General features: G+C 50.9%; 1 protein-coding gene across 4 annotated transcripts in view; it reads right to left on the bottom strand.

The window, feature by feature from the left end:
* Positions 1–12,698, bottom strand: part of LOC142590660 (uncharacterized) — a 300,067-nt gene that overhangs the window by 91,329 nt on the left and 196,040 nt on the right. The gene's annotated exons all lie outside the window — the stretch shown is intronic.

Raw genomic sequence — 12,698 nt, 5'->3', positions numbered from 1 at the left:
CGTTGCTCGCACAAGCCAGCATGCAAGGCGTTTTTCGAACGAACACGTCTGTTGCGCAAATTTAGCACTCAGAAAAACCGGAAATTTTTGCAAGCCTTTTGTATCTCTAATGAAAACGATTACTGCGTCAGTGCTCCTGTTGTGCTCGGGAAAAAAGAACTTTATTTTTATTCTTTTTCTTTTTTTTTTCTTTTTGGTTTCGACGCCTCTGATGATTGTCGCCTGGACCAAGGAAATATTTTTGGGTGGTCCTGCGCACTAGCAGCGCACCCCTCCCTTTCCCCCTGTGTACATAACGCCCTGTTTTCCGTGAATAAAATTCAGTTGAAGTCCGGCGTTCGTGTAGTCCTCTTTTCATCCGTGTAAAAATGTGCGCTGGAACGATGCTTCATAATGCCTGTTGTTGATACTTTTTACAGTGAAGATGTTTACCCCTAGCCCCAGTGTGCAACCCCCGCATGCCTTCCCAGAGGGGTACGCTGGGCGGCTTGCGTCCGTATCGTAGACAGGAAGGAGGAAAGAGAAAAGAAGGCAGGGAGGTTAACCAGAATAACGTCCGGTTGGCTACCCTACACCGGGGGAATGGGAAAGGGGAAAGCAAAGATCACAGGGAGAGAGAGGAGGGAAGGAAAGAATGTATCGTAGACAGAAATACACAAACGTCTGCGCGCAGCCGGCCATTTGCGGGAGAAAGAGCGTGGCGACGACCCTGGCCACTTGACCTGCGCTTGTGGTTATAACGTCACTCGTGTCGGAGATGCCAGGCTGCTGGAACGGAGACGGGTATGTGAGAGAGGGATAGTGTGTTGCGATGGGTAGGGGAGAGGAAGGAAGTGTGGCGACAGCGCTTCAGCCATGGAGACGGGTAGGGGAGAGGGGGAAAATGTGCACGTGGCATGCGCTTCTGTGGTTATAACGTCCACGCGCGTCGGAAGTTCCCGCGCTGCTGGATTGGAGACGGGTAGAAGAGGACGGGAAAGAGTGTGGCGACAGCGCTTCAGTCATGGAGACGGGTAGGCGGGAGAGGGGGGAAATGTGGCGACGGCGCCTGTGCACGTGGCATGCGCTTCTGTGGTTATAACGTCACGTGCGTCGGAGGTTCCCGTGATGCTGGATTGGAGACGGGTAAAGAGAAAGGTTGACCTGGAAAGGCAAAGCAGAAGAGTGGGTCTAAAAATTAATCTGCAGAAAACTAAAGTAATGCTTAACAGTCTCGGAAGAGAACAGCAATTTACAATAGGTAGCGAGGCACTGGAAGTCGTAAGGGAATACATCTACTTAGGGCAGGTAGTGACTGCGGATCCGGATCATGAGACGGAAATAATCAGAAGAATAAGAATGGGCTGGGGTGCATTTGGCAGGCATTCTCAGATCATGAACAGCAGGTTGCCATTATCCCTCAAGAGAAAAGTGTATAATAGCTGTGTCTTACCAGTACTCACCTACGGGGCAGAAACCTGGAGGCTTACGAAAAGGGTTCTACTCAAATTGAGGACGACGCAACGAGCTATGGAAAGAAGAATGATAGGTGTAACGTTAAGGGATAAGAAAAGAGCAGATTGGATGAGGGGACAAACGCGAGTTAATGACATCTTAGTAGAAATCAAGAAGAAGAAATGGGCATGGGCAGGACATGTAATGAGGAGGGAAGATAACCGATGGTCATTAAGGGTCACGGACTGGATTCCAAGGGAAGGGAAGCGCAGCAGGGGGCGGCAGAAAGTTAGGTGGGCGGATGATATTAAGAAGTTTGCAGGGGATGGCATGGCCACAATTAGTACATGACCGGGGTTGTTGGAGAAATATGGGAGAGGCCTTTGCCCTGCAGTGGGCGTAACCAGGCTGATGATGATGATGATGAAAGAGAAAGGGAAAGAGCGTAACGACGGGTAGGGGAAAGGGAACGAAATGTGGCGACAGCGCTTCAGCCATGGAGACGGGTAGGGGAGAGGGGGAAACTGTGGCGACTGCGCCTGTGCACGTGTCATGCGCTTCTTTGGTCATAATGTCACGGCACGTCGGAGGTGCCGGGCTGCTGTAATTGAGACGATTATGAGAGAGAGAGAAGGAGTGTGGCGACAGCGCTTCAGCAGTGGAGACGGGTGGGAAGAGAGGCGTAAATCGTGGCGACGGCGCCTGTGCACTTGGCCTGCGCTTCTGTGGTTATAACAGCACGCGCGTAGGAGGTGCCGGGGAGGCTGCAGCAGCGGTTGACGCAGATGCATAGGAGGTGTGGTGACCACGGTGGTGCTTGTGTTGGCGTAGTGTGGTGTCGTATGAAAAAAAAATGTACGATTTCATGATGTATGCAACGGAAACAGCTTCGTTCGTAATCTGTGCCCATATGAATGTTGCGGCTTCTTGAACTTTTTCTGTTCTGGTTCTTAACGCATTGAGGTTTCGAAACTCGCAAGGAAACAAAAGAAAAATCAGACGAGGGCAGTTCTCTCTTTCCGGAGAGCCTACTGCTTGGCTTAGTCACGCAAAAGGGCACATTGTAGGGCGAGAGGATGCACACTACGTATAGCGTGACCAGGTCACATGTCTCCCCTCCGTCGCGCACAAGGGAGGAATGTGTTGCCTTGTTGATTAGAGCAATAAAGACGGCTATATCAGACTCCAACGTCGAGTGGCATGCTCACACGAACCTACAAAAAGAGCAGCGCTGCGCGAGGGAGGCAGCCTCACTGTGCCGAAACGCGACGGTCTTGACACAAAAGCGAACAACAAAGTGCGTCTCCCGCGCACTCCCGGCACACCGCGCGGTCAGCGAGAGACCCGAGATGCCTGCTGGCAGAGGAAACGGTGCGGTTGCCCCCCGTCCCATAATACGCCGCCGGAGTGTATTCAGTTCTTTTTTTTTTTTTTCGTTCTTTCTATCTGCGTCCGCAATTCGCGCCATATTCAGGGTCCAGCACCGTTCTTTCTCGCCACAGGCCTTTCGTTCCGCCTTGATGTACTTTCGTACAGGCGTAATTTTCCCCTCTTTGTCGCCGTCTTGTGCGGCGAGTCTCTCCGTCCGTGCGAATGACCCGCTCGCAGAACTTCCGGCCCGATGGCGCAACGAATGACAACAAAAAGAGAGTCACGAGGGATAAAAAGAAAAGAAGAACGGAACCAAGCACGCGGCAGCAGCATCCTGCTCGACTCCGCCACGAAGCTCGGATGTTCGAAACCTTGACGGACTGCTCGGTGTTTGTGCCGTTAACTTGACCGTAATGCATGCGAGACTATACGTAGTGCTTCTCGGTGGCGTTTTATCGAGGCACTGATAACGGTGTATCGGTGGTGATTAGGCGGTTCGAATAATATTCTGAAACCACGGGGCTAGACGAGACTGCCAAATCGGCGCAAGTTTCACACACACACACGCACGCACTTTATATATATTGTAGCAGATACGAAAGGCACGGACAAGAAGAAAAGAAATAAAAGACGAAGAGAACGAGGAGTTTGAGAGGCCGGGCTGCGCTGCGATCACGCTACAACCATCGTGTAAATAAAACCATTTCTTCGCAACCCCTCGTAACAGTTGTGGAGGTGCGAGGTAATCGACACCCGAAGACGGAGGCTGAACCACAAGTTCTTCGACGGAGCCGTCGCCTTGCTGGACTTCCACCGAATCCACCGGAGTTGAATATATGTCCCACAACGCGGACGAACAACGGCCCATTCCAACTGCTGGGCCGACCAGTTCCGTTCTACAACTGAGAGATGCGCGTCCCTTCGCCGGAAGATCGGACGAAGACGTCGAGGAATGGCTCATCCATTATCACCGGGTGAGTGCCGCCAACAGGTGGAACAACGCTTCTCAGCTTTCGAACGTCGTGTTCTTTCTAATGGATACTGCGTTGTTGTGGTTCGACAATCACGAGGAAACGTTCACAACATGGGGAAGATTTGTTTCGGAAAACAAAGAGCGATTCAGTGACTCCGCGACGAAAAAGAAAAGGGCAGAACAGACGCTACTGCAACGTGCGCAAGTGCCAGCCGAAACCTGCACTACCTACATTGAGGCAGTGATAAAAATGTGCAGGATGGTGGACTCTGGAATGTCCGAGGAAGACAAAGTCGGGCACATCCTATAGAAAGAATTGCCGAAGACGTTTATAATTTCCTCATCGCAAAGGACAACCTGGCATCCGTCGCTGACATCATTCGGCACTGTCGTACTTTCGAGCAACTGAAGACGAGGCGCATCACGCCGAAGTATGGCAGGCTAGCCAACGTGACGACAGTTGCAAGCGTGGACAGCAACCAGCCCCTTGATCTGACATCAACGATACGACAAATAGTTCGGGAAGAGCTCAGCCTGCACGCGCAAATCACACATCCAGGCACTCATAGCTTCCGCCTACCACCAGATATCGAGCCAAACGTAGCATCCTTCTCCCCGTATCCTGCGGCAAGGGGCACTGAGGATTATGAACTCGCGCCCCGACAGCAGCCATGTCTCTACGACAGAGGCCCTACTTATGACGCTCGGCCACAACGAGAGCAGCCGCGCTTTTACCCCCGAGGCCCTGCGACTTCTGTCAGGCCGCGACAAGAACAGCACCGACCCTACTACCATGACGCGACTTATGAAAGATATAACGGATTTCAGCAAGCAGCAGAGACACGTTATCCACATGACCACGAACTTTCTCGCCGCCCGCAGCCGTCAACCATTCGTTTCGAGGAAGAGGCTGTGAACCGCGACCCTCCCGTGTGCTACAACTGCGGTTCCACAGGCCATATAGTTCGGTATTGTCGCCAAGCCCGTCAATCACGTAGTACACCACCGATGTTCTCGCCATCCAGAACCCGTACTTCATATGACTTGCGGACGACCGATTTGCTTCCAATGGACCACTTCTCACACGAGACCAGACGCAGCAATTCGCCAGCATCTGAGTGGAGTTTGACGCCACCAAATAACCGACACCGCCGCTCTCCGTCCCCTCGGCGCCGTTCTTCCTCACTTTCGCCGGGAAACTAGCATCCGCGGCCAATGGAGGTGTGGTCGCCGGACGGTCTTTGCAAGAAATACCTCTGCCTGTTGTGATGCTCAAAAACAAAGTGAATGTCTCGATTGACGGAATACCGACCATGGCGTTAGTTGATACTGGGGCGACTGTGTCTGTGATGAGCCTCGCTTTCAAAAACCGGCTAGGCCACAACGTTATGTTTTCTTGGAACGACGGTATTACCTTTCGTGGAGTAGGCGGCGAGTGGCTTCATCACCTTGGTGTTTGTGCTGTGAGTGTTATGTTGGCTGGGAAAGTTTTTGTGTCGGAATTCCTTGTTCATTCTCGTTGTTCGCACGATGTAATTCTTGGTATCGATTTTCTTGAACAGTGCGGCGCTTCCGTGGACTGTTGTTGTGGCGAAATATCAGTGAACAAGTTAATTATATCAGCATATTCCGAACAAAGCTCGCGTGGCGAAGACAGGGACACAGACACACTCAGTGTTCTTGATGAAGTGACTGCACCATCGTGGTGCCTGACGCTCGTTCGTGTTTCTTCAACTACTGTTGACGCTGATTGTATTGACCTTGTAGTTAGGCCTCTCCGCACAAACTGTGCAAAAAAAAAAGCTATACTTGTGCCCTGCTCTGTCGTGTGCATGACGAAAGGAGTCGCCACATTGTGGGCGCTCAACTGTTCCGCCACGCCTGTTGTCCCGCCACGCCTGTTGTCCTTCCTCGCGGTATGAAAATCGCTCTCTTTGATGAAGCCGCACGTAGCTCAATAGCCGCACTAACTGCGGACGTCTCTACAGCTTTCTCCCCTCGCGATAATCGCCATTCTGAAGAGCTAATGCTTGGTATGATCAGCAAGGCTCTCTGTAAATCGGAACGGCAAGCACTGGTACAGGTCCGTGCCGGGCATGAGGCTGCATTCGACTTCACGCATGGAGATGCACCCCTTCATTTACCGTAGTCCCGCGCTCGTCACAGAATAGATACCGGCTCAGCACACCCCATCTGCCGGAAGCCCTACCGAGTGTCATCGTCCGAGCGCAAAGTTATTGCAGAGCAAGTCAAGGAGGTGATGAACAAAGGTGTCGTTCAAGAGTCGTCTAGTCCATGGGCAGCCCCGTAATCCTGGTGCGAAAAAAGATGGCCCCTGGAGATTCTGCGTGGACTACAGACATCTAAACGCAGTGACGAAGAAGGATGTACATCCACTACCGCGAATCGATGACGTCATTGATTGCTTACACGCTGCTTCATACTTCTCAACACTTGATTTGCGATCAGGGTATTGGCAAATACCTATGGACCCTGCCGACAAGGAAAAGACTGCTTTCGTGACTCCAGATGGCCTATTCAAATTTCATGTTATGCCTTTTGGCCTTTGCAATGCTCCTGCCTCCTTCGAGAGATTCATGGACACAGTACAACGTGGTCTAAAGTGGGAGATATGCAAGTGTTACCTCGATGATGTTGTAATATTTGGCTGCACGTTTGAAGAACATAACGAGCGCCTCAGCCTCGTTCTCGACTGCATTGAGAAAGCTGGACTGGTTCTAAACTCAAAAAAGTGTCGGCTCGGCGAACGTCAAACACTGGTCCTGGGACACTTAGTCGACAAGGACAGCGTCAGACCCGATCCTCGCAAGATTGAAGCGGTGAGCTCCTTCAAGCCACCGCAGTCAGCACGAGAACTCCGCTCATTCATTGGCCTATGTTCGTATTTTGGTCGTTTTGTTCCCCGGTTTACCGACATTGTTCACCCGTTGACAAGTATTTTGCGACAAAATGCATCCTTCAATTGGGCACCAGAGTGTGACGCATCATTCTCTCAACTGAAGTTTATACTAACGTCAGCACCCCTCTTGCGTCACTTCGATCCATCTTGCCCGACTGAAGTTCACACTGATGCGAGTGGAATCGGGATCGGAGCGGTGCTTGTACAACGTCACAGTGGCGCAGAACATGTTGTCGCATATGCCAGCCGTTGTCTGAGCAAATCTGAACGCAATTATACGGTTACGGAACAGGAATGCCTAGCAGTCGTTTTCGCCATACAAAAGTTTCGGTGTTACCTTTACGGTAGACCCTTCAAGATTATCACCGACCATCATTCTTCATGCTGGCTGGTCGGTTTGCGTGATCCCTCTGGTTGCCTCGCACGTTGGGCGCTGTGCCTCCAGGAATACGACTTTGTGATATCGTACAAGAGTGGCCGTCGTCACGCTGACGCAGACTGCCTCGCTCGGGTTCCTCTTGCGGCTACCGACTGCGATGCTGAGAATTTTGACGACTGTCTCGCTGCTGTTACTCCTACGTTCCCTGACGCGGCAGACTTTCAGCGAGAACAACGGAGTGATGTTACCCTCGATCCGCTTTTTGTCGCCGCCCGTACTTCTCAAGGCAGCGGTGGCTTTACTGTCAGTGATAAATTGCTCTACAAAACTAATTACACCGGGCATGGAGCGCGTTTTCTGCTTGTTGTACCCGAGAGTCTCCGCTCCGACGTTCTATACGCGCCATGCATGACGATGTGACATCCGGCCATTTCGGCTTCGTACGAACGCTGCACCGCACGCAGGAGAGTTTTTACTGGCCCAAGATGTACGAAATAACCAAGCGCTATGTCGCTAGTGAAACGTGCCAACGTCACAAGCGACCGACCACTGATGCCCCGGGTCCCCTTCGGCCATTGACACCAGTCAGTACGCCGTTCGAGCAAGTAAGCATTGACCTTTTGGGTCCATTCCCGTTATCTAACAAGAACCGTTGGATAATTGTCTGCGTAGACCATCCTACACGGTATGCAGAAACTGCAGCCATATCGTCTTCCACCGCCGCTTGTGTGGCGGTCTTCCTGCTGAGTTCCGTGGTCCTTCGCCATGGCCCACCACGTGTCATCATCAGCGACCGTGGTGGCCAGTTCACGATTGATGCCGGTGATGAGTTACTTCGTTTGTGCGCTTCACAGTTCCGTCATTCCACGCCGTATCATCCACAGACCAATGTCCTCTTTGAAAGGGCGAACAGAACGCTGACCAACATGCTTGCCATGTACGTCTCCTCCAATCATAAGAACTGGGACGACGTGCTTCCATTCATCACTTACGCATACAGCACGACGAAACCCGAAACCACGAACTATAGCCCATTTCATCTCCTGTATGCAAGGTTACCGCGAAGCCCTCTGGACACTTTCTTACCGTTCGCACTGCACAGTGACGATTCTGTATCGAAGACTTTGTGTCTCACCGAAGATGCCCGTCGAATAGCTCGTCTTCGTACTCTGGCCTCGCAAAGTCGTTCGAAAGAGCGATACGACGACCGTCACGTACAAGTATCGTTGGAAAAAGGTGACTTGGTTCTTCTTTGGACACCGCAACGCAAGCGTGGATTGTGCCAGAAGTTCTTGCCACAAGATTGAGGCCCATTTGTAGTCGTGGACCGCCCGAGCGAACTCACCTACGTCATAGCTCGCCTCCTGTGCAATGGTCGGCGATCAAGCAGAACTCAGCTGACTCATATTGCTCGCCTGAAGCCTTTCTACCCTGCTTGTCCATCCTGACTCGCCCCACGGGCTTCGTCTGCTTGCGGGGAAATGTAACAGATACGAAAGGCACGGACAAGAAGAAAAGAAATAGAAGAGGAAGAGAATGAGGAGTTTGAGAGGCCGGGCGGCGCTGCGATCACGCTACGACCATCGTGTAAATTCTTCGCAACCCCTCGCAACAATAGTATATATATATATATATATATATATATATATATATATATATATATATATATATATATATATATATATATATATATTGTTGCAGTTACAGTGGCTTTCAGGACATGGAATCCACCAAGCCCATCGACTACGATGTCAAGTAGTAGAAAATGAAGGAAAAAGGGTTTATCTAGCTTAGTTACACGGCTCCAGTGCTGAAGCCCACTCCATGCAGGAGCAAGCTAACGTCTCGGTTCACAACAGGACTCTCTGTCCACTCTCTCGAAAAGTATCTGCTTTTAATATCGTCCTCTTCCGTAGGCGAGTCGACTAGGGAATCTGAATACTGTCCAGTACCAAATCCCCATCGTCGACTCCGTTGCGATACCACGCCCATGCTGTCCATAACACGCAGTAACTCCCCCTCGAAGAAACTGGTTTGGATTGTGTGGAAAGAAAACATCCGGCGACACCTGGTTCTTTTTTCGTTGCCCACTCCGTTCTTCGCTCAGCCTTCCAGGTGAAGGACGGCTGAGGTCCTTTCGTGGAACCCTCCAACAACCGGTTTACACGCTGTCTTGACGCCTGGATAAGTGCCGAGGAAGGGGTGATGATTTCACTCGTCTAATTAACTGCGCCTATCCATCCGTTGTCGTGGTTTCCTCCCGTTCATCCTTTTCTCCTGTTTCTAGGTGATGGTGGGGTGAGCGCTTTTCGTCGTTGTCCACGCCATGCTGACGCCTGGTAAGGAGGTGCGGTGGTTTGACACGTGGCTAACGTTCAATTAACACCCTTCGTGGTGTTGAGACGTAACAATATTAGACACACATATAGATATACACCATTCTTTGACAACGTGAGCATAAAATGAAGGAAAGAGAAACTGCGCGTCATTAAGAAGTCATTAAGGACGTCAACAGGGCTCGTTGATCAGCAGGCATTGTAACCGCACTACCAAACGAGTGGCTTTAAACATAAATGAGAACAAAAATAGTGTTACCATCAGGAAGCGAATAACGACGACGCTTTTGGTACGCGCAAGCCATTCACACGAAAAGGGCCAATGGCAGACAAGCAAGCTCTACACTCCCGAATGATCAGCCACACCAAACGGCATGCCACACGTTCGTCGCTTTTCCGCGCACGGTCGTCCTTCGCAAACAGCTCCGTAGCAGTATCTGCGCTCTCGGTGGTGTACATGCTCAATTTAAAGGGCGTGTCGGAAATACTTCAACGACTCGATCATAACGAAGGGCACGCATATAGTAAATCTGAAGTTTTCTAAGGCTTTGAAGTATTAGGCGGCTACAAGTACATCAACGGGGTCCAGTTGGTATTGCATGACACGATAGTGTAGTATGCTCTAGAAGAACTGACTGTTGGTAGTTGGTCTTCCATTATGACTAGAGTAACTCGGCGCAAAGTGGCGGACAGACGAAAACAAGAAATAAAACAGATACGCGTTCGTCCTTGTCAGCCTCTCGTCTGTTTCTGTCGGGCATTTTACGCTAAATCATAACGATCAGATTTGCTGCGAAAGTTGCGCCGCTTAGATTACGCACACAAATACGCTGGACCGTAAATACGTCCGAGCCCGTTTTGTGCAAACGTGTGTCAGTGTCCCTCTGTTTATGGCACCTGAGCAGCGCCGTTTATACCATCGATTAAGTTCGCCTCTTAAAGTCGAAGCGTCTAACAATATAAATATTGCTGCCAGCGGAAACGTGCTCGCCCGAGACATGTGAGTTCGATATCGTATAGGCCTTAACCAATAGCCGACGCCGGACAGACTGCTTTTCAACAGCAGGTATTCTACGCCCCCGTATTTCGGCAATGAAAGCGGAACACCCTATGCTCTCACGTCCCGCTATAGCCTAGGTCATTAAGGGCGAACGCACTTAAATTCTCACGCGCTTTTTGAGCGAGCTTTTTTCAAGGAATCAACTGTTTTAAGAGTGGACATTTTGAAGAGAAATCCAGGAGAACCACCAGAGGTGTCGTTTTCGACGCAAACAACATGGAGGAAATGGGGACATCACTCACCGAGTGTCGCAAGAGTTGCGACGACCAGCCAGCTAAGCTATGAAGTCAGGTTTCACTTACTTATTAAAATAGATAAATAAATCAAATGAAAGGGTAATCTTTAAAATTATTAAATTTAGTTATGGGCTTGCTAACCTCTCCGTCGAGGTCATTTGTGTACAAAGGTTTGCCCCGCGTCAAGGAGCCCCCAAAATTCCCGGAAAGACCGCAAAGAGGCCCGCGGTACACTCTCTTCGCGAGATTATTAATTTTCAACCATCTATTTCCCCTCCCGCCCCCCTTTTCTTTAGCGAGCCCCAAAAGCAGCGTAGGCGAACATCGTTATTTTCTACATTCCAGCCCCACCTAAATGTGGCGCCACCGCAGCATGGATGATCTTTGCGATTCCAGTTTGCCACGTGTAGGCAACAATTGATCAGCTCACCGAAACTGATGGATTGGCAACAAATCGATTCTCGCTTGTCTGCATCAGCTCTCCCCGCGCACGCATTCTCGCATGCCGGCGTTGCCTGCGGACGTGCAGCCGTGTCAACACTGGCACCCGCAGAAGCTCGAACTCACGCGCATGCCGCTCGCTGCCAACGACGCCGGCACGGAACTCGCCCCGCCTCCATTTCGCGGTTCTGCCGGCGAGCAGCGAGCCACGCGGTGACGCCCGTCACGGAAGGGACCAGCGAGAGATCGACGAACGGCCGCCTCGACGAGGCCAGCCGCAGGCGCACTTTCCCGCTTTTCGACCGCGACTTCGCGATCGCTCGCACGCGAACAATTTATTTCCAGGCGTTATTTCCGCCCGTCGCCGCGTGTAACGTTGATGCTGAATGATTCATGGCGACATCGATCCGCGAGGCCGTGCGGGGACAAGAACCGATCTCGGCCGATGACGACGCAGCGAGCACGCACCTCCAGAAGGCCGTTATCTCCAGATGCCAGCGCGTACGAGTCCCTTCAACGAGCGAGATAAGCCCATTTCCCGTCATTTTCGGCCAAGAGTAAACGTATCGGCCCAACGTTCTCGCTGGCCCATTAAACGGCGGCTGACTGTTCGCGCGGCGATGATTTTCGAAAGTTTAACGAACAGCCCGGCCGATAAGAAGGCGCGACTTTCCGGTACGCCGCCTGTTCCGGGAAAAAAGCGCTCAGCATTTGTTCAAAATAGCGAAGGTGCGATACTACAAAAAGCGATCTCTTCGTGCATGACGGTGTGGCAACGCTGTATACCCGTGAGCAAAAGCATACGAACCACAGCTAGGGTCGCCGAAAAACACACACACACAATTTTTTTTCGTAATTAGCACGCATAAGCGGAAACTCGTTAGTGTACTAGAAAATTCGGAATGCCAAGCTTGGAATGTAGTCTTTAATTTCGCGTTGCATTCACAGACAGCGCAGAAAATCAGTTTTCTCGCGCAATCCCTCGTCCGTATACTTTTGCTCTCGGGTGTACACACGAAGACGTAAGACAAGAATTTACTGGACAGTACCAACTCTCAAGCATTATTATTATTATTATTTGAAAAAAGTGCCATAGAACATATACAATCATAAATGTAAGCAAGGGCGAGACAGTGATGGGATTTCGACTGCGCATCACAAACCTTCAACTCCTGCAATTATGAATTCCCGCACAGGCAATAGATTCAAATTATTTATTTGTTATTTGTAACTGCACAGACGCAATTATCCCCGTTGCTTCTTTATTTATTTCTGATCTATTTAGGCAGGCGCCTATAGCGCCCCCTATGACCACTGTTGTAAAAACGGGAGGGAGGGGGCGCACAATTTGGAAGGCTTCATTGACGTCCAGGAACGTTGCCAGGTATGAGTGGAAAGAATGGTTCCGTCACGGGGCTATGCCACCCGCATATACGCGTCAATGCGCGGCGAGTTGGAAAGGGTTCGACAAGATTTGCCAATTCGCCCAGTTTTCTATCCGAAAGCATCTGTTTTCTTCGACGTTGCTTTTGCCACAGGGGCGTAGAT

This window comes from Dermacentor variabilis, chromosome 8 (genome assembly GCF_050947875.1).
Source record: "Dermacentor variabilis isolate Ectoservices chromosome 8, ASM5094787v1, whole genome shotgun sequence".
In the NCBI taxonomy this organism is placed as follows: Eukaryota; Metazoa; Arthropoda; class Arachnida; order Ixodida; family Ixodidae; genus Dermacentor; species Dermacentor variabilis.
Note: the sequence above shows the minus strand (reverse complement) of the source record. Positions and strands in the feature narration are given on the sequence as shown.